Source organism: Hyla sarda, chromosome 2 (genome assembly GCF_029499605.1).
Source record: "Hyla sarda isolate aHylSar1 chromosome 2, aHylSar1.hap1, whole genome shotgun sequence".
Taxonomy (NCBI): Eukaryota; Metazoa; Chordata; class Amphibia; order Anura; family Hylidae; genus Hyla; species Hyla sarda.
In genome coordinates this window covers 198,894,315-198,916,676 of record NC_079190.1, presented here as the reverse complement: position 1 = coordinate 198,916,676, position 22,362 = coordinate 198,894,315, and the positions used below count along the sequence as shown (strand labels likewise).

At 42.3% G+C, this 22,362-nt stretch overlaps 1 long non-coding RNA gene across 1 annotated transcript in view; it reads right to left on the bottom strand.

Annotated features, from left to right (window-relative positions):
- LOC130355677 (uncharacterized) overlaps nt 1–20,311 on the bottom strand; it is a 60,647-nt gene extending 40,336 nt beyond the window's left edge. The window contains exons 1-2 of the long non-coding RNA XR_008888625.1: nt 20,183–20,311; nt 10,563–10,671 (exon numbers count right to left, since the gene is read on the bottom strand). This is a non-coding gene — a long non-coding RNA (uncharacterized LOC130355677). The remainder of the gene's footprint in view (nt 1–10,562; nt 10,672–20,182) is intronic.
- Between the last annotated feature and the right edge of the window lie 2,051 nt (nt 20,312–22,362).

The following is a 22,362-nucleotide window of genomic DNA, read 5'->3' as shown; positions in this document are numbered from 1 at the left end:
CTAGAGGGCTCAGAGGAGAAGGAGCGAAAATTGGATTTTGGATAGCGAATTTGGCTGAAATGGATTTTGGGGGCATGTCACATTTAGGAAGCCCCCATGGTGCCAGAACAGCAAAAAACACCCCACATGGCATACTATTTGGGAAACTACACTCCTCAAGGAATGTAACAAGTGGTACGGTGAGCCTTAACACCCCACAGGTGTTTTTATTTTTTTCACAAAAATGCTGATGTTACCCCAAATTTTTCATGTTCACAAGGGGTAATAGGTGAAAATGTAACCTCATTTCTCTCGAGTAAGGAAATATCTCATATGTGGATGTATAGTGTCTCTGTGGGCACACTAAAGGGCTCAGAAGGGAAGGAGTGACAATGTAATTTTGGAGAGAGTATTTGGTTGGAATAGAAGTCTGGGGCCATGTGCGTTTACAAAGTTGACATTGTAAGGGTGTAGTGTATATGTAGTGCACTAAAAGGGTTAGTGTAGTGTAGTGTTTTTAGGGTACATTCACACGGGCGGGGGTTTACAGTGAGTTTCCCGCTAAAGTAGAAAATTTGCCACATGTCAAACTTGAAGCGGGAAACTTGCTGTAAACCCCTGCCCATGTGAATGTACCTGTACATTCACATGGGGGGGGGGGGGGGGGGAACTGCAACTCCCAGCGTGCACTGACAGACTGTGCATGCTGGGGGTTGGGGTTGTAGTTACGCAACAGCTAGAGGCACACTGGTTGGGATAGGGAAACACTGAGTTAGGTAACAGACGACTGCAGTTTTTCCGCACGACTGTCTGTTTCCTAACTCAGTGTTTCCCAACCCATGTGCCTCCAGCTGTTGCAAAACTACAACTCCCAGCATGCATGGTCTGTCAGTGCATACTGGGAGTTATAGTTTTGCAACAGCAGGAGGCACACGGGTTGGGAAACACTGAGTTAGGAAACAGACAATGTTTCCCAACCAATGTGCCTCCAGTTGTTGCAAAACTACAACTCCTTGCATGCCCAACATGCCCAAGGGCATGTTGGGAGTTGTAGTTATGCAACAACTGGAGGAGAACAGTTTGGAGACCACTGTGTAGTGGTCTCCAAACTGTAGCCCTTTAGATGTTGCAAAACTTCAACTTCAAGCATGGCCAGGCATGCTGGGAGTTGTAGTTTGGCAACATCTGAAGGGCCAAATGTTACCGAACTACAACTCCCAGCATGCCTGGGCAGTTTCGGCATGCTTTGAATTGACATCTGGCATGCCACAGTTTGGACACCACTGTATAGTGGTCTTCAAACAGTACCCTTTCAGATGTTGCAAAACTACAACTCCCATCATACTGAGACTGTCCAGGCATGCTGGGAGTTGTAGTTCGGCAACATCTGAAGGGCCAGATGTTACAGAACTACAACTCCCAGCCTGCCTGGTCTGTCTGGGCATGCTGAGAGTTGTAGTTTTGCAACGTTTGGAAGGACACAGTATGGAGGCCACTGCACAGTGGTCTCCAAACTGTGGCCCTACAGATGTTACAAAACTAAAACTCCCAGCATGCCTAGACAGCCAAAGGCTGTCTGGGCATGCTGGGAGTTGTAGTTTTGAAACTCTTAGATACAGCAGTGAAGATCACTTTACAGCGATCTTCACTGCTGCCTCTGAGGCTGCGGCTGCCTCCACTTGCCTGCCGGTCCTCCCCTGCTCCACTTGCTGGTCCTCAGTCCCCGCGTGCCCAAGGTACCTGCTGCCGGTCCCCGCATGCCCAAGGTACCTTCCGCCATCTTCCCCTTACCTTCCTCCTGGTGTCTGATCGTGGAATGACTGCTCTGTGCTTAAGATCCAGGCATGAGCAGTCAAGCAGCAGAATCATCGATCAATGGTTTCCTATGTAAAAGATCAGTGTGTGCAGTGTTATAGGTCCCTATGGGAGCTATAACACTGCAAAAAAAAAGTGAAAAGAAAAAGTGAATAAAGATCATTTAACCCCTTCCCTAATAAAAGTTTGAATCACCCCCCTTTTCCCATAAAAAAAACAACTGTGTAAATAAAAATAAACATATGTGGTATCGCCGCATGTGTGAACGTCCGAAATATTAAAATATATATCGTTAATAAAAGTGCACGGTCAATGGCGTACACGCAAAAAAAAAGTCAAATATAGCTTATTTTTGGTCACTTTTTATATCATGAAAAAAATGAATAAAAAGCGGTCAAAAAGTCTGATCAATACAAAAATGGTACCGCTGAAAACTTCAGATCACGGTGCAAAAAATGAACCCTCATACCAAAGTTAAAGGGGTCAGAAGATGACAATTTTAAACGTATACATTTTCCTGAATGTAGTTATGATTTTTTCCAGTACGACAAAATCAAACCTATATAAGTAGGGTATCATTTTAACTGTATGGACCTACAGAATAAAGGGAAGGTGTCATTTTTACCAAAGAATGCACTGCGTAGAAAAGGAAGCCCTCAAAATTTACAAAATTGCGTTTTTTCTTCAATTTTGTCGCACTATGATTTTTTTTCCTTTTTGCTGTAGATTTTTGGGTAAAATGACTGTTGTCATTACAAAGTAGAATTGGTGGCGCAAAAAATAAGCCATCATATCGATTTTTAGGTGCAAAATTGAAAGGAGAGGAAAAAACGAAAGTGCAAAAACAGAAAAACGCTCAGTCTTTAAGGAGTCAAGTACCAGGGAGCAAGGGCGTACCAGGACGCCCTTTGTCCCCAACAGGTTAAAGTGCTACTTAAGGAGAACTCCAGAACATAAAAATTGTCCCCCATAGTGCCGGCAGTAAAAAAATAAAGATGTACATACCTTCCTCCGCTCCCCCGGGGCCTCCGGTAATCGGCTCCGGTCTCCGCCGTGATCCACTTCCTGGTAGCCGGTGGTCGGATGAGTCATATTGCGCTCAGCCAATCACTGGCCGCAGTGAAGTCCCGACTCGGCCGACGATAGGCTGAGCGGCAGTGTGACGTTTTCGGCCGCGGCCGCAGGTGCCGGTGTAGTGAAGAATTTTGTGTCCTGAAGCGTTTTCACACTGCCGCTCAGCCTATCGCCGGCCGAGTCTGACTTCGCTGCAGCTGGTGATTAGCTGAGCGCAGTATGACTCATCCGACCACCGGCAACCAGGAAATGGATTGCGGCGGAGACCGGAGCCGGTTACCGGAGGCCCCGGGGGAGCGGAGGAAGGTATGTACATCTTTATTTTTTTTACTGCCGGCAGTATGGGCCACAATTTTTATATTCCGGAGTTCTCCTTTAATCACCCTTTAAAAACTGCTTTTAACATGCCTGGACATGTCTGGTGTTTAGACCCCAACCAAATGCTATAAATGGCAAGTAGCAATGCTTAGCTAAGCACTTCTCTCCCCATCCCTCTCCTTGTTGCTCGTGGAAATGGGCTACTATATATGCACCTATCAATTTATGTTTTCCCCCACTGAGCACTGGTTTAGTTTTTTATTTTATTTTCCCCCGGCCTAATACTTGGATCCGGGAAGTAAACTAGCGACCTACACGCCTACAAGTGGATGATATGGAAGTTTGCCTACTGTTATAAATGCTAAGATGTCTGGGCTCTAAGGTGTTGTGGTGGGACAGTGGTGAGCTGCTACTGCCTTTAACATATACCGGGGGAGTTTAATCGACTTTAGTCTTTATTACTGAGGTGTTTAGTGTTTGGGGTGAAGCGCTGCCTATTTTGTACAGTTATAGCTGTTGCTTTCTCTGTTTTTTTCTTGCTTTATGTCTTTATCACACAGACACAATGATTATTGAATTTAGGTCTTCCTATGTCATTCATGTGTGTCATCCTTTGGCAGTCAAAAAAAGAAGGTTGCAGCAGCACTCTTGGTCAAAAAATGGATGCTCTTAGCGCACTTTTTGATCAAAACGTGTCCCCCATCCACCACGCGGAGGTGGCCTCTTGTCGGATGGGACCCTAATATGCTTAAAGGGGTACTCCCATGGAAAACTTTTTCTTTTTTTTAAATCAACTGGTGCCAGAAAGTTAAACAGATTTGTAAATTACTTCTATTAAAAAATCTTAATCCTTCCAGTACTTTTTAGGGGCTGTATGCTACAGAGGAAATGCTTTTCTTTTTGGATTTCTCTTCGGTCACTACCACAGTGCTCTCTGTTGACATCTCTGTCCATTTTAGGAACTGTCCAGAGTATGAGAAAATCCACATAGCCAGTCAGAGACCATATGCTCAGCAGAGGTGATTGGATAAAGCATGTTAGGGTCCCATCTAACAAGAGGCCACATCCTTGTGGTGGATGGGGGGGGGACACATTTTGATCAAAAAGTGCGCTACGAGCCTCCATTTTTTGGCCAAGAGTGCTTCTGCATACTTGTATACTTTGTATTTGACAACGCAGCGTGCACCCGTGTTTTAGGTAGTTGTGCTGGCTATTTTTCTTTTTTTTGTGTTTATCCTTTGCTAGTCTTGTAATGCTGAGACTTCTACTTTTGGAATAGTTGGAGGTACAGTGTTTGGATTACTCTTTTTTAACAGTAGTGTTGCCTTTAATTGTATGCCTACAGTTTTTGCAAAACTACAACTCCTAGCATGCCCAGATATCCTTTGACTGTCCAGGCATGCTTGGAGTTGTAGTTTTGAAACAGCTGGAGGCACATATTTGTTAAAACTCTGTGTTACGGCAGTGTTGCTGTGTTCCTTCTGCAGTCTTTTCAATCAGCCATCTCGTGTCCATGACCTTTGGACACACTCATGCTGCTGTAAGACACATCAGTGTCCCAGGAGGTATGGGGACCCCTAGTGGTGGGATTTTCAAAGGCAGTTTTCTGTAATATAATGTGAAATTTTGTAAAAGAAGTAGATTAGAAAAACAATGTACAACATATAAAAAGTTTTTATATCTGACAGTGCCCATTTAAGTAGCATCTTAAGCTGCCAACTCCTCCTACACTGTACTGACAAACAATAATTTCTATATCTAAATACTCTGGGAGAAGCCCCCTAAACCACATCCTTTTTTACAGTGGCTGATATTTAAAAAAAAAAAAATGTTTTGCAAACATTTCGATGCAATTATTGCTATACAAGGGCTTCATTGCAGATACTGAAAGCAAAGGTTCACATACCTTTGCCATAGCAATGTGATATTGGATTTTGATATGTGATATTGCATTTTCCTTATTATATAAATGACCAATCTAATATTTTGACTCATTTGTTCAATTTCACTCTCTTTATCTCCTTTTTGGTATTGTGTGTGAATCTCATGCAGCTTTAAATCAAATTTATACAGGAATATAAAAAATTCTGTAGGGTTCACAAACTTTTATGCACCATTGTAGACTATACAGATGTTAAAAATCCATCACGATCGATCATGGACCCTGAACAGGGTGGAGCGCAACTAACACCGCATTGTCTCATCAGATTCTATTGACTTGAATGGGGTCGGTCAGATGTCTGGTATATTACAGGTGATACAATTAATGTTTTTGTTCACTGAAAGCAAGCAGCAATCTTAAGAAAATGAGAAACTAATGTATGGTAAAAAGTTTCAGAATTTTCCACTGTACAGTGATTAAGGTTTATTTGCATACAACTGGCCAATAAAACGATAGACAAGAATGCCTAGTTAGTAGTTATTTTAGACCAAAGTAGCACTAAAGGATAAAAAGCTGCAAATTATTTGGCTATACAAAAAATGACTTTGTTCAAGGTGCTAATGGCCATTTACGTATAAATAAGACCACTATACAGTATCTGAGAGGTTTCTCTACAATTTACTGTCCGTATGTTTGAGTCTTGTTATGAATGAAGCAATTACGGTTGAATAGTATGAACAATACCTATTGAACACACACAAGGATCTTAAGCTTTGCATATTCTTTTTTTTTTATGAATGTAAGTGATCTTCTGGAAATTGAAGTTATGCTCCGTTTATTGTATTCATTCCTAGAGAATGAAAGTACAGAGGTGATTACAGTTAAATGGTCTAGTCTGCCTTAGCAATCAAGACAATGTTCGGAGATTAACATTCTACACTCCATCCTTGTGCCGAAATGGTTTTATATCTCTATCATGAGGGCAATTTGCAGAGCCTCAGTGTAAATATAAAATAGCAAAACCATTTGGAAGTGTCACAGAAACAGTGTTGCATAAGTGCGAGATTCATCATGGTGTGTGATTATTATTCACGCTATGTACAGGAGTGTACCAAAACACTGTGTCTCACCCTGAAGAGCATACAGAACTGCAAAATGTAAGGACATGAAGGACAACTTACACAATATACTGAGAATGTGAGATGATGTAATCAAGTAATTGCAGGTCCAATATAATAATAAGGTACCAGTGAAATTAAAGGGGTATTCCAGGAATTTTTATTTTATTTGACTATGCTACAGGGGCTGTAAATTTAGTATAGTTTATAATATAGTGTCTGTACCTGTGTGTGATGGTTTTCTCACAATTCTTCTGTGATTTTTCACTCCAATATTTTTAACAGCATACAAAATGACTGTTGTCTCAGATTTTTCCCAGGTTGCAATGTGGCCGAGACCTGACTCACTAGTCAGCTGATGAAAGGGAGTCTGTCTGCTTCAATGGGTGGAGGGATCAATCTGCAACTAATGCAACAGCTGGAGGCACCCTGATTGAAAACCACACTTTATTATTAGATGAAATATGGTTTAATATCTGTATTTTGTATTCCAGAATGTTCAGATTATTATTTCAAAATATACAGTACACATGGGAATATATCATGTTATGGCATGTGGATGTCATAAAAGAAGGGCCATCCTAAAGGGCCCAACCCATCCAGGCAGAGGCTTAACTTGTAGCTTCTGGGCCCTGAAGCAAAATCTGCAATAGGGCCCCATGTGCCAATCACAGTACTGGCATCTTATGGCACGGATGTGCCTTGGGGCCCCCTTTGGCATCAGGGCCCCAATGTGACTGCCACCACCTCGTTCTGTTGATTTTACAGATAAACAGAACGAGGACAGCAGATCACATCCCCTTTGAACCCCTTCAACTACTTTATATTCACAGTACTAACGCTGAATGGCGATTCATGTATGCTTCTGATTGCCCGGATTCTCTGTCATCTATTGTTTTATATAGGTGTCCGCGCAGGAAGATAGGTAAGTCAGCTGGAGCAACATGAGTCGCCATAACAAACAGTACCTCAGTTGCCCGAATAGTGTCCTATCTGGATGTAATATACACCCAGTGGTCACTGCCACTTGTTTAGGTACGAGCGATCGGACAACTTTGTTATTCATGCACAATATGTATATTCATTTATGGGCATTCAGGTTTCAGTATGGCAGACTTCAATGGTGTCTATCGTGCAGGCGCGAGCAATCACCTGGTATGTTACCCTGATGACTATGATGCTTAAGTATGATTGGCCATGACTCAGCAGTGATGTCATACAGACATGTACACTGTCCGGCAGTTTGGCGCGGGCGCTGATAATAGCAATGGCGTTTTAACGCTTATTATGCTATGAATAGTATCCAGCGGGTCGGGTGAGTGTCATTTTGCTCCGTCTCCTCTCATATGTTTTTATCTTATTACACTGCACAATTTTGTATTGTCATTTAATTGATTGCTGGTTGGACACAGCCCTATATATACCCTGTTGATTGTCACTTGAACTATGCTCAAGAAAGACCACAGTGGGTGGTCGAAATGTCGCAATTTAAACATGGGTGAATAAACATCACAGTGTTATCACTTACTCTGGAGTACTGTTGGAATCTTGCTTTTTGGATATCTATCTATATAATTATCTATCTGTCTGTCTGTCTATCTATCTATCTACCCACATCCCCATTGACTTTACTGCATTTGAACCCCTCAACATTTTATAGTTGCCCCTTTAAAGTCCACTTATTGGCCCTGATTTACTAAGAGTATTAGTATTTTCAGAGTGTTATTTTTTTCTCCAACTATTTTTTCTTACACGTATTTTTCAATGTTTCGCACATGTCGGGAAAATTCTGTCACATGATATAAAATTCTGTTGCACAGAGAAAAAAAAGTGTCGCCAGGACAAATAAAGCATAAAGCAAATAAATGGAGCAAAGTAGCTCTGCACCAGGATGTATCTTTACATTCATGGTCGTTAGTGGGTTAACAAACAAAAACAAATTCCATAAAAACTAATAAAAGAAAGAAAAATATAATATAAAATACAATATTCCATTATAAAGAGATACTTGAACAAATATGGTCTTCATGGAAGAGTAATCAGAAGAAAACCTCTTCTACGTCCTCACCACAAAAATCAGCGTCTGAACTTTGCAAATGAACATATAGACAAGCCTGATGCATTTTGGAAACAAGTCCTGTGGGCCAATGAGGTTAAAATTTAACTTTTTGGCCGGAATGAGCAAAGGTACGTTTGGAGAAGAAGGGGAACAGAATTTAATGAAAAGAACCTCTGTCCAACTGTTAAGCATGGGGGTGGATTAATCATGCTTTGGGGTTGTATTGCAGCCAGTGGCACAGGGAACATCTCACGAGTAGAAGGAAAAATGGATTCAATAAAATTTCAGCAAATTTTGGATGCTAACTTGATGCCATCTGTGAAAAAGCTGAAGTTAAAGAGAGGATGGCTTCTACAAATCGATAATGATCCTAAACACACCTCAATATCCACGGGGGATTACATCACAAGGCGTAAACTGAAGGTTTTGCCATGGCCTTCACAATCTCCTGACCTCAACATAATTGAAAATCTATGGATAGACCTTAAAAGAGCAGTGCGTGACAGACAGCCCAGAAATCTCAAAGAACTGGAAGACTTTTGTAAGGAAGAATGGGCAAAGATACCTCAAGCAAGAATTGAAAGACTCTTGGCTGGCTAAAAAAAGCGTTTACAAGCTGTGATACGTGCCAAAGGGGGCAGTACAAGATATTAACTCTGCAGGGTGCCCAAACTTTTGCAGACGCCATTTTTTTGTTTTCTGTTATTTTGAAAGTGTAAATGATGGAAATAAAATCTAACTTTCGTTGACATATTATAAGAATGTCTAATCTGTAATTTGATGCCTTTTGGAGATTTTTCCATCTTTCCTTGGCTTCTTTATGCACATTAATACAATTTTTTACCTGGGGTGCCCAAACTTTTGATCCCCACTATATAGTCACTCTGGTTTACCTCTATGTATCCTCCTATTTTCCAATGTGAAAGTTTTTTGTATATTTCCTTGGTAGAGAAATTTTCTCCTCACTTAGTAGATACATTTTTACCAAGTTATATACTACCTCCTCAATGTTTTCTTGATGCCTTTTTTTTGCATAGCCATTACCATTTTTTAGCCATTTATAATTTATTGTTGATTTGCTCTCTTTTTATCACGTGCTTGTGATCTGTACATTTTTGATTCGGTAAGTACCTTTAGACTACAGATCAGTAGAACTTTTCTATCACTGTACATATAATAATCCTAATAAGCTTAAGAAAATATAAATCCAGGGAGATATTAATAGCTTTATCACTGTTACGCTCCTCTCCGCTCCTGTCACCAACCGCTGCACTCTCAAACGTGGCAGAGACACGACTCATCAGCTCTCCTTCCTATAGTCGGTGCACTCGGTGACAGGCAGTATAAATGCAGTAGCAGCAGGAGAGGAAGTAAATTTCCTCAGATCTCATAATGTATCTATCATGCTTTGGCCACTATAAACATAAATCAAGCTCCAATGAACAGTATTTGAGTAAAACAAATGTGTTGAGATACAGTGCCTGTAGCCTACCTAAGCCTAACACATCTACTAGAATAAAAAAGTATTCTTAGTAAGCAGCAATTTACATTGGTCACCCTTTCTTCTATCTTTTAAAGGCATTAGAATAATAGGGGAATTATTTCTTGTATGTCCATTCAATTTCAACTATAGTGTGTAAAAACCAATGGTGCACAGTATTCACATACTGCTTAGTGTACTTACCAAACTGATCAGGCACTTGATGTAATGCAAGGAAATCCTTGTCTTTCTCATGACACTCCAGACAGCATCTATAATCTTTGGAAATGCATCTATATCAGGAATACACTTATGGTGGCCCAGCTCAGAAGTACCAGCTGCTACACTGGACATAGTCCGGGTGGCTGTAGCTTTACAAGGTTCTGTGACTTTTTTAAGTCTTTCTCCCAAATGTTGAGGGCTATATTTCTGTGTTTATTACATAAAAAATGTTTTTTCTGCTTCTGTGTATTACATGGATGAACTTAGTTTTATTTAGAGTGTTAGGGGGTAATTGTTCCTACTCATAATTGTATCCACTTTGTAAGAGTAATGGTACTCTGTCAAATTGTGGTGGATAACCCCTTTAAGGCAGTGCAGTTACTAAGACAATCCCAAGTGGAAAATTAGTAAGCAAGTAACCATCCCAAGTATAGTGCAGGAACAAGCCAGGCTACGCCTAGAGGGACCATATTATGTCGAGGGTAGACCTAGCCTCTTAGTCCTAAAGCATACAAATAGGAAAACAAAATTGCAGCATTCTCTGGAGATAGCACATAGATTTTTTTTTTTTTAAAGAGGAAAACATTATGGAAGAAAACAGATTGTGTTACTCACCCGTTAGTGGAATCTTCATATTTTATTTAAATTATGTGCAGCGGGATAGGATACATCTGAACAGTGGAGCAGTTTCCTATAGCAAGTCCAGCTTTTGTATTTCAGAAGTCTATTTAACAAAAGAAAGAATCAATCAGATTTTTGATGATTTTTGATCCATGGATAATTTTGGATTGCCATATTTGAGTTAGGAAGGAATTTTTTCCTGTGGTATGGGGCAATTGGCATCAGCCTTACAGGAGTTTTTTGCCTTCCTCTGGATCAACACAGTAGGTTTTTAGGTTGAACTTGATGGATTCTGTCTTTTTTAACCTTATGCATTATGTAGCTATGTAAGTACTGTAATTTTCCTTCACTTAAGGTTTAATAGATCTCTCTGATATGTGTGAATAAGAATGTCCTGATATCATAGGGGTTGTCCATTGAGCAGAAAAGGACTTACCTGTTCTTCTCCTCGGTGCACACTTCCTCCCTTAGCATCTCTTGGTAGTATCCCTTCTGGCACGAGAGGGAGCGAGTGCCAGCCGCCACACGCCATGACCAATATTGTCAACATCTTGCAGCTATTGGTCACTGTGTGCAGTGTTTTGTCTGCATGCAATGATCACGACTGGAACCTGTCCCCTCTCATCTTGGATACTATACTTCTGAGACATACATAGGGAGAATGTAAGTGACATGGAGCAGAACAGATAATAATTTTAATGTTTACTTTTATTCAACACATTAGGCTGATCACTTGTGGTGGTGGGGTGTGTGGTGCAAGGCAGATGTTGTTACCCTAGGGGCAGATGGCAGTAACCCCTTATATTTGTGACGCCAGGGCATGGTTTAGCCTATAACCACCCAAAGGTATATTGCTGGATCCTGGGCTAGGCATGGGGTCAATAAAGACTCAGATGCCAAGTTACGGACAACGGTAGCTTTACTGAGGGTAGACAGTTGGTAAAGTCTATACAGTTCAGCCAGGGCCCAAGGAGGTGACCAGTGACGCAGAGACCTTAAGGGCTTGCTGGGACTTGTAGTAGGACTGGACAATTGAATGCAGACCACGCAGACTTGACAGATGACAGGGACTGACTTGACTCATAAAGCTGTGACTTTGGCTTACTTGACTTGATGGTGGCTGCAGGACTTGACTTTGAGGTCTCCAACATTCTGGACACACACACTAGGCACGACTGCACTGCACCTCAGCAAGAAGCAAGAGCAGAGCTAAAAATAAAAAGAGAAGCTAGCTCCACACAGGGCTTATATGGGGAAGACTAGCAGGGAGCCCATAGGTCATTTTTGAAATCACCTGGTCACTGGTAGCTCTTGGTGAACAATCACATGACATATCATATGGTATAACTCTTAAAGCAACATTACATTTTATAACACTTTACATGGTAAAACATATTTACAATGGGGAAACAAGTGCAGGGGTCCTTGGGGACATTGAAGGAGGCTGCCTGACAGGACAGCAGGAGCACGAGGTAACACCTCCCGTACTGGGCCAGCGCAGACTGGTTTTGCTTCGGGTCCAGGCCAGGACAAAATGTTGGAAGATACAAGTGTTTCAAAAATCTGTAACCGAGGCAGTAACCTCAAATAAGATAATGTAAGTCAGGGAGCTGAAATCTAACCGCATATGGAAGCCTGAAAGGAATGTATCATTCTAACACTGTGGTTTGGATTAAAGTGTTTAGTGGGCGGCTATTGCAGCAAAGTCCATTTGGTAAGATCCATATTTTTTTGATGATCAGGCTAATTTGAGAAATATTTATATCATAACCTGACAGGCCTTTAATTTTGGAAACAAGAATGTGTTATAGTAATAGGTATATATCCATAATGCACATCTCTACATGAAAAATCTAAGCAATAGGAACTTGAATACATATAAGTTGCATTTCAAAAATGCAACACTTTGGCTTTATTTTTCACTTAACATCTAATAGATCACCACCAGAATAATTATTTTAAAAAGAGTGTTTTACGCTCCCAGTGGATAATGGCTTTGCATTTACCGTACTGTTACTGAGCAGGTTCCTTAATGTCTGAGTCTTGTTATAAACAAATCTAATTATATTCCACATGGTTGCACAACTCTGTGGGAATAGTGTTCTTTAGAGAATCATCAAGCTTTAATGTTATGAAAGGTTTTACATTCTGCTTTAAAATAAACATCTAACAATAGTCTTAAAGGCAGTGTTGTTCAACAGCAATGATAATGATCCTGTACTGTATCAGTTTTCAAGACTTCTTTATATCAGGGCATCCCTGCAGCCAAGGAACACTCATGATAGGGTGGAGGTGCATCAGGGACCATGCATTGGATACATAAAACAGAGCACTACTCTGAAGGAATCATTTCAGTTACTAACAACACTGTACATGTGTGCAGTTATTGGGTGGTAACTTCAACCAATCAAAAAAGGACTTATCCAGTAATGTGGCTTCATAGATGTAATATATGCTTAGGATAGGTTATCAATACGAAAACAGTGGGGTCCTGGTGTGAGTTGGAGTACCAAGCATGGCCACAACAAACTATATGGCACTGTGTCCAGGTAAACAATTAAAGTGTACCTGTCATTAACAAAAACTTTTTATATAACGTAGATAATACCATTATATGTATATTTGTAATATACATTGGTTAAAAAAATTTATATTTTTGTCCTTACAGCTATTATCTGTGAGTCTTTGTGAGGAGTACAAATACAGGAAGTGTGAATGGACAAGCAGGGCTCTGTACACTGTGGACAAGCAGGACTCTGTACACTGAGGACAAGCAGGGCTCTGTGCAGTGAGGACAAGCAGGGCTCTGTACACTGAGGACAAGCAGGGCTCTGTACACTGAGGACAAGCAGGGCTCTGTGCACTGAGGACAAGCAGGGCTCTGTGCACTGAGGACAAGCAGGGCTCTGTGCACTGAGGACAAGCAGGGCTCTGTGCACTGAGGACAAGCAGGGCTCTGTGCAGTGAGGACAAGCAGGGCTATGTACACTGAAGACAAGCAGGGCTCTGTACACTGAGGACAAGCAGGGCTCTGTACACTGAGGACAAGCAGGGCTTTGTGCACTGAGGACAAGCAGGGCTATGTGCACTGAGGACAAGCAGGGCTCTGTGCAGTGAGAACAAACAGTGTTCTGTGCAGTGAGGACAAGCAGGGCTCTGTACACTGAGGACAAGCAGGGTTCTGTGCAGTGAGGACAAGCAGGGCTCTGTACACTGAGGACAAGCAGGGTTCTGTGCAGAGAGGATAAGCAGGGCTCTGTACACTGAGGACAAGCAGGGTTCTGTGCAGTGAGGACAAGCAGGGCTCTGTGCACTGAGGACAAGCAGGGCTCTGTGTAGTGAGGACAACCAGAGCTCTGGCTCTGTGTAGTGAGGACAAGCAGGGCTCTGTACACTGAGGACAAGCAGGGCTATGTGCACTGAGGACAAGCAGGGCTATGTGCACTGAGGACAAGCAGGGCTCTGTGCAGTGAGAACAAACAGTGTTCTGTGCAGTGAGGACAAGCAGGGCTCTGTACACTGAGGACAAGCAGGGTTCTGTGCAGTGAGGACAAGCAGGGCTCTGTACACTGAGGACAAGCAGGGTTCTGTGCAGTGAGGATAAGCAGGGCTCTGTACACTGAGGACAAGTAGGGTTCTGTGCAGTGAGGACAAGCAGGGCTCTGTGCACTGAGGACAAGCAGGGCTCTGTGTAGTGAGGACAACCAGAGCTCTGGCTCTGTGTAGTGAGGACAAGCAGGACTAAAGGTGTCCATATATCTTATACCAAAATCTGCAGCCGCAGATGGGTTTGGCTGGCTTTATAAGTTGTATGGTGGTTGCCTCCCCATTTTTCACTGTTAGATGATGTCTGTGCAGAGCAGGGTTGGGCATACTAGATTTTGACTCCCAACTTGTTGTTCAGTGAGGAATAAACTGGCGCCAGAACAGTCTTACCCCTCCCGTGATGAACGTTCATTTGTAAGGGGGGAAGGTGTGCGGGGGGGGGGGGGGACTGGTTTCAGGACAGCCCAACTTAGTAGTGCACCACTCTTAACAATTGGCTGTGTCTGGTATTGCAGATCAAAACATAGGTAGCATCAATAATGCAAATTTGTGTGAAAAATTAGGCTTGCACACAAGTTTGTGACTTTTGCCTTTTTTTGCACTTTGTTTCCCATTTTTAGTGGGTGGGGTTTATAAGGAGGGGTGTGGTCTTCCATGGTCCAGCAGATGTAACATAATTTATGCAAGTCTAGTGCCAAACAACACAAACATCTTTGCACCAAATGTATTAACACGTACGTATTAAATGGCACATCTTAAGCAAGCGCTCTTTTACATCAGGCAGGTATGTAAGGTATGTTTTTTTGGAAAGTAAAACAGACCCTTTCACTGACACTCATAATTCAGATATGCCCCCAGTAGTTAGGTAGGGAATCCCCCATCCTAATTATGGAGAAGCCTTCGGTAGGTAGGTAAGGAATCCTTTTAGGTAAAATCCCCCAGAAAGTAGGGTAAGTAGGGGATCCTCCTATTAAGATAAAGCCCCCAGTAGCTAGGTAGGTAGAGTACCCTCTCCTTTTAGGTAGAAGCTCCCAGTAGTTAGGTAGTCAGGTAGGTACGGAAACACTTACATTGATGTGATCTAAGGTGATACAAGGTGCTCAACTCCAAATGCAGTTGTGCACCTACGTTGGAGTGGAGGACCTGCACCTATGGATCACAATGGGGTAGATTTATCAAAACCTGTGCAGAGGAAAATTTGCCCAGTTGCACATAGCAACCAATCAGATTGCTTCTTTCATTTTTCACAGGCCTACATAAAAATGAAAGAAGCAAGCTGATTGGTTGCTATGGGCAACTGGGCAAGTTTTCCTCTGCATAGGTTTTGATAAATCTCCCCCAATGTGGTTTCACAACTGTGGTTACTGTAAACAATGACATTAGCTAACCCTCAAAACTGATGTAAAATTGAGACATTAGCCAGTATATCCTTATATGAAGGACACACTTGAGGTAGGTAGGGAACCTCCTATTAGGTAGATACCCCCATTAGGTAGTGCCCCCCCCCCCCCAAAAAAAAAAAAGAATAAACACTCTTCTTTCCTCTGCTTCTGCACTGAGGCCTTTACATCCTTCCCTCTGTTTGTGGTGCAGGACCTCCTTCTGCACCTGGCCAAATGACATTGTTTCATCTCGTGGCGGGTCCGGTACCACTCCAGATAATGGAGCCATGAAGAGGCCTAGTGCAGGAGTGGAGGAAATGTCAGAAGGATTTCTATTTATCATTTACATTTTTTTTTATGGTCTGCAGGTATCGGGATGCATATTGAGGACATGTGCATAAGAACAAGGACTCATGCAAATGTATGCGCTCCATGCACAGACTTTTACCATGTGCATAATTCCTTATTTTGTTATAGATTTCAAGGGTAGGGCATCAAACAGTGGGTGCTACCTTTTAATTAGGTGGAATTCGGAAAAATTGGCTTTGGATACAAAAACTAAAGGCATATATTCCCAGGTTTCAAATGAAAATGATAGTCATTGTATGTCTCCTTAAGAGAAAACCTCAATGGAAATTGTTACTTATTACGGACCCCACATAAAGTGCTCTCTACATAGTATGTAAAGAAAACTTTAGGCAAACAGCCTTTACATGTGTAATTATTTGCTGTATAATTAGCCCAGCGAGTAGTAATTATGTGGCGATGTGGAGGTCTTTGGGTATATAACTCATCTATATTTCTTAATAATTTGTATTTACATCATGTTGTGAGAGCGCCATAGGCAAGTATTTAACATAAAAAAGCCAGCAGAAATAGTACGAAAAATAACATATTTATCTTGTTATACCATAATTTTAGTATTTTATAGCAATGTTTTTAACACCCCTTAAGAATATAATAAGATTCATTTTTATTGCACAATTTCAATTAACATTAGTTTTGTTTGATTCTGGAGAATGACAGTCTCCGTAATTGAACCAGTAAACATCCCTTTTGTTTTGATGCTTCAGATATATGGGTCACCGTTCATCCGAATGAGATTGGATTGTGCCAGGGATTACAAACAAATTTCAAAAATTTTGTTACCATATTACAGACATTTTCCACGTTAAATTAAACTTAATCCATTTTGATTTTTTGCAGTCCCACATCGGTGAGCATTGGTCCCAGAGGCCCCTACATAATAACAAGTTTTGGTACACAATGAAGCCTAAGTCCCTGGCACTGTGTAGGTTTTGTGCTGCAGGAACAATCTGAGAGTGTGCCACTTATGAAAACCAAATGTTCACTGGAGAAGAGCCAGTTGGCAATTGATATTTATAATTGGCTATTATGGAAAAACGTGATGACTCTAGAGATTTGATGAATACTGAGATCAGATCATTACAAAATGTCCGTACCAAAAAGGAATAGTAAAATATGAACATTAAAATGCTGAATTTTTAAGGGAACTGTACCATGATCACTCATTTAATATTATGTATTGCTTTACTTCTTATGTACTACATGCTTTGGAGACCCCAAAGAAGTCCCAAACTGTGACCTTATGGACCTGCTGCTAATGTCTTGGTGCTAAATACCAAAGGGAAATAAGCTGCATTTTCTTCTATGATCAGACACACAGGGCTTTCCAGTGGCAGCTCAGTGTGTGCAGTGAGGTTTGGAGGTCAGCTACAAATACACAGCTCACTGTCCTCACCTCCAAACCTCAGTCCACACACAGGACTGCTGCCAGGTAGCCCTGTACATCTGCTTATAGGAGAATACGAAGCATATTTCCCTCTGCGCAATATTATATATGCTCCGTGGGACCCTACCCTTAAGTGTTAATAAATGTAGAAAAGCCCCTCCCCTAATAAAAGTTTCAATGACCCCCACTCTTCCCATTTTTGGAGCAAACAAAAATAAACATAAACATATTTGGAATCGCCGCATGCGGAAATGTTCGATCTATTAAAATATATTATTAGTGAAACCGCATGGTGATCTGTGTAAGTGTAAAAAATACCAAAGTCCAGAATTGCAGATTTTTGGTCACTTCATATACCACAAGTTTGTTTTACAAAAAATTGATCAAAAAGTCCCATCAAAAGAAAAATAGTACTGGTAAAAACTGAAGATCACTGCACAAAAAAAAATGAGTCCTCATACAGCCCCATATACAGAAAAATAAAAGTATTATAGAGGTCAGAAGAGGACAATTATAAGCATACTAACTTACAAAATGTTAACCCCTTAAGGACTCAGCCCAAATATACCTTAATGACCCAGCCATTTTTTTAACATCTGACCACTGTCACTTCAAACATTAATAACTCTGGGATGCTTTACCTTTCATTCTGATTCCGAGATTGTTTTTTCGTGACATATTCTACTTTATGTTAGTGGTAAAATTTTGTCGATACTTGTATCATTTCTTTGTGAAAAATTCCAAAATTTTATGAAAAAATTGAAAATGTAGCATTTTTTTTTTACTTTAAAGCTCTCTGCTTATAAGGAAAATGGATATTCCAAATAAATTATACATTGATTCACATACACAATATGTCTACTTTATGTTTGCTTCATAAAGTTGACATGTTTTTATTATCATTATCAGGTTATTATCATTTTTATACTGTCTAGCCACTAGTTGAAGAATATTTGGGCTCGCCTTGCCTGGGTTCTCCAACAATAGAAAAATACGGGGGGCTCACTATAATATATCGTGTAAGGATGGGTGCAATTCAGTGTAATAAACAATACTATCAAAGAGAAAAAAAGCTCACACTGAAAATAGAATGCACACCATAATATCTAATGCAATAGCTTTATTACAAAAAATAGTCAAGTTACAAGTTTAAAACCATTAATGGCTCTCTGAAGAGCCACAACACAGCTTTAGAGCAGGGCCATGACCTCCTGCTCTGAGTAAATGACCCCGTCCTACTGGTGATCAAATGACAATCAGTCATGTAGGTACATGCAGGTACATACATAGACAGAGCAAGCACTCCTGTGATAACAATGTAGTCCTATATCACAACAATAATGCAACAATACTATACTGGAACAATGCTGTCTTATACAATACCACAATAGTACAGCTACAATCCACAGAGATAAACGACACAGGTGCTACAACAGAGGACGGGGCCAAAGAACCCCACGCGTTCCGTCACAAGCGACTTCCTCAGAACACCCCTGAGGAAGTCGCTTGTGACGGAACGCGTGGGGTTCTTTGACCCCGTCCTCTGTTGTAGCACCTGTGTCGCTGGTCTCTGTGGATTGTAGCTGTGCTATTGTGGTATTGTATAAGACAGCATTGTTCCAGTATAGTATTGTTGCATTATTGTTGTGATATAGGGCTACATTGTTATCATAGGAGTGCTTGCTCTGTCTATGTATGTACCTGCATGTATATAGCCACATGGAGTCGACACTGATTGTCATTTGATCACCAGTAGGACGGGGTCATTTACTCAGAGCAGGAGGTCATGGCCCTGCTCTAAAGCTGTGTTGTGGCTCTTCAGAGAGCCATTAATGGTTTTAAACTTGTAACTTGACTGTTTTTTTGTAATAAAGCTATTGCATGAGATATTATTATATATAGATATCTATTTTCAGTGTGAGCTTTTTTTCTCTTTGATTGCCTGGGTTCTCGTCATCTTGAGGAATGCCCCCTTGGCACTTGAGCCTCATTTGCATAATAACAAATAAAAGGCTTAATTTGCATAGTAACAGAGACTAAAGTGGTATGTCCAGAATCTTAATAACTATCTCTATGTAGCCATGGACTTACTTACACCCTTGTTTTCCTACTGACTGGTACACTTTAGGGAGATACTCCAGGCCAGGGGTGTAGGAACCCCTACAAATCTGGGGGGGATAGCATTATAACTGGGTGTGGCTATGCAAGGGTGGATCCATAAAGGGGTGTATCAAAGGGGAGGGGCCAAAAGGGGCAGAACCACTCAATATTGCATGACGGTACCAAATTGAGCTTCATTTTTGCTTAATTAATATGCGCCTCTGTACAGTCATAATACCCCCTCTGTAGCCAGTGATATGCCCCATGTACAGTCATAATGCCCACTCTGTACATGCCCTCTATGCCCTCTGTACATAGTAATAATGCCCCCCTCTGTTGCTGCTATGCCCCTTGTGCAGTCGATATGCCCCCTCTGTATCCAATATGCCCCCTGTACACAGTCATAATGCTCCCTCTGTAGCCAGTAATATGCCCTCTGTACTGCACAGTGGGCACTTTACCTGCTACAGAGAGGGCATTATGACTACAGAGGGGCATAGAGGCTACAGAGGGGGCCTTATGACAGTACAGGGGGCAAATTACTGGCTACAGAGGGCTCATTCTGTGTATAGGTAGATATTAATGGCTACAGAGGGGGCATAATGACTGCATAGGAGCCATAGTGGCTACATAGGAGGCATTATGTCCCCCTCTGTATCCACTATACCCCCTGTACAGTCATAATGCCTCCCGTAGCCCCTATAGCTCCCCCTTTGTAGTCACTAGCCAGATATTATATGCCCTCTCTATATTTATAATGACCTCTCAGAGACCCCAATCATAATGTAGATGTGGTGTACAATATTCACACAAGTACCTGCCTGTACACATACCACTCAATTCCTCCAGGGCACCTGTACAAGGACTTGTCACATTCTGCTCCTGCTGCTGCCCAGTCCCGCCTTTTCTCGCATCTCTTTACAGGTCACATGATAAGAGGTCATGTGATCTGTTCTTCTCCTTCCCTGGCGTCGACACTGCAGGAATCAATTGTACAGTCAGATGGTACAGTTCCCTCATAAGTAGGTGTAGGCCCCCATATTGCCCCCATGTTTAGGTATAGGTGCCCATATTGCCCCCATAGCTAGGTGTATGCCCCCATAGTTAGGTGTAGGCCCCCATATTGCCCCCCATAGGTAGGTGTAGGCCCCCATACTGCCCCCATAGTTGGTTGTAGGCCCCACATTGCCCCCATAGGTAAGTGTAGGCTCCCATACTGCCCCCATAAGTGGTTGTAGGCCCCAGCATTGCCCCATAGGTAGGTGTAAGACCCCATAGGTAGGTGTAAGCCCCCATATTGCCCAATAGGTAGTTGTAGGCTCCACCATTAGATGTAGGCCCCCATATTAACCCCCTTGGTAGGTGTAGGCCCCCATATTGCCCCATAGGTAGGTGTAGGACCCCATAGGTAGGTGTAGGCCCCCATATTGCTCCCATAGGTAGGTGTGAGCCTGCATAGATAGTTGTAGGCCCCATAGGTAGATGTAGGCCCTATATTCCCCCCCTAGGTAGGTGTAGGCCCCCATATTGCCCCTATAGGAAGATGTGGGCCCCCATAATTAGATTTAGGCCCCCATATTGCCTCCATAGGTATATGTAGGCCCCATAAGTAGATGTAGGCCCCAATATTGCCCCCCATAAGTAAATGTAGGCACCCATATTTCCCTCATAAGTAGATGTAGGCCCCCATAATAGATGTAGGCCCCCATATTGCCCCCATAAGTAGATGTCGGCCCCCATATTGCCCCCATATGTAGATGTAGGCCCCCATATTGCCCCCATAGGTAGATGTGGGACCCCATAATTAGATTTAGGCCCCCATATTGCCCCCATAGGTATATGTAGGCCCCATAAGTAGATGTGGGTCCCCATATTGCCCCCCATGAGTAGATGTAGGCACCCATATTGCCCTCATAAGTAGATGTAGGCCCCCATAATAGATGTAGGCCCCCATATTGCCCCCATAAGTAGATTTCGGCCCCCATATTGCCCCCATATGTAGATGTAGGCCCCCATATTGCCCCAGATATTATATGCCCTCTCTATATTTATAATGACCTCTCAGAGACCCCAATCATAATGTAGATGTGGTGTACAATATTCACACAAGTACCTGCCTGTACACATACCACTCAATTCCTCCAGGGCACCTGTACAAGGACTTGTCACATTCTGCTCCTGCTGCTGCCCAGTCCCGCCTTTTCTCGCATCTCTTTACAGGTCACATGATAAGAGGTCATGTGATCTGTTCTTCTCCTTCCCTGGCGTCGACACTGCAGGAATCAATTGTACAGTCAGATGGTACAGTTCCCTCATAAGTAGGTGTAGGCCCCCATATTGCCCCCATGTTTAGGTATAGGTGCCCATATTGCCCCCATAGCTAGGTGTATGCCCCCATAGTTAGGTGTAGGCCCCCATATTGCCCCCCATAGGTAGGTGTAGGCCCCCATACTGCCCCCATAGTTGGTTGTAGGCCCCACATTGCCCCCATAGGTAAGTGTAGGCTCCCATACTGCCCCCATAAGTGGTTGTAGGCCCCAGCATTGCCCCATAGGTAGGTGTAAGACCCCATAGGTAGGTGTAAGCCCCCATATTGCCCAATAGGTAGTTGTAGGCTCCACCATTAGATGTAGGCCCCCATATTAACCCCCTTGGTAGGTGTAGGCCCCCATATTGCCCCATAGGTAGGTGTAGGACCCCATAGGTAGGTGTAGGCCCCCATATTGCTCCCATAGGTAGGTGTGAGCCTGCATAGATAGTTGTAGGCCCCATAGGTAGATGTAGGCCCTATATTCCCCCCCTAGGTAGGTGTAGGCCCCCATATTGCCCCTATAGGAAGATGTGGGCCCCCATAATTAGATTTAGGCCCCCATATTGCCTCCATAGGTATATGTAGGCCCCATAAGTAGATGTAGGCCCCAATATTGCCCCCCATAAGTAAATGTAGGCACCCATATTTCCCTCATAAGTAGATGTAGGCCCCCATAATAGATGTAGGCCCCCATATTGCCCC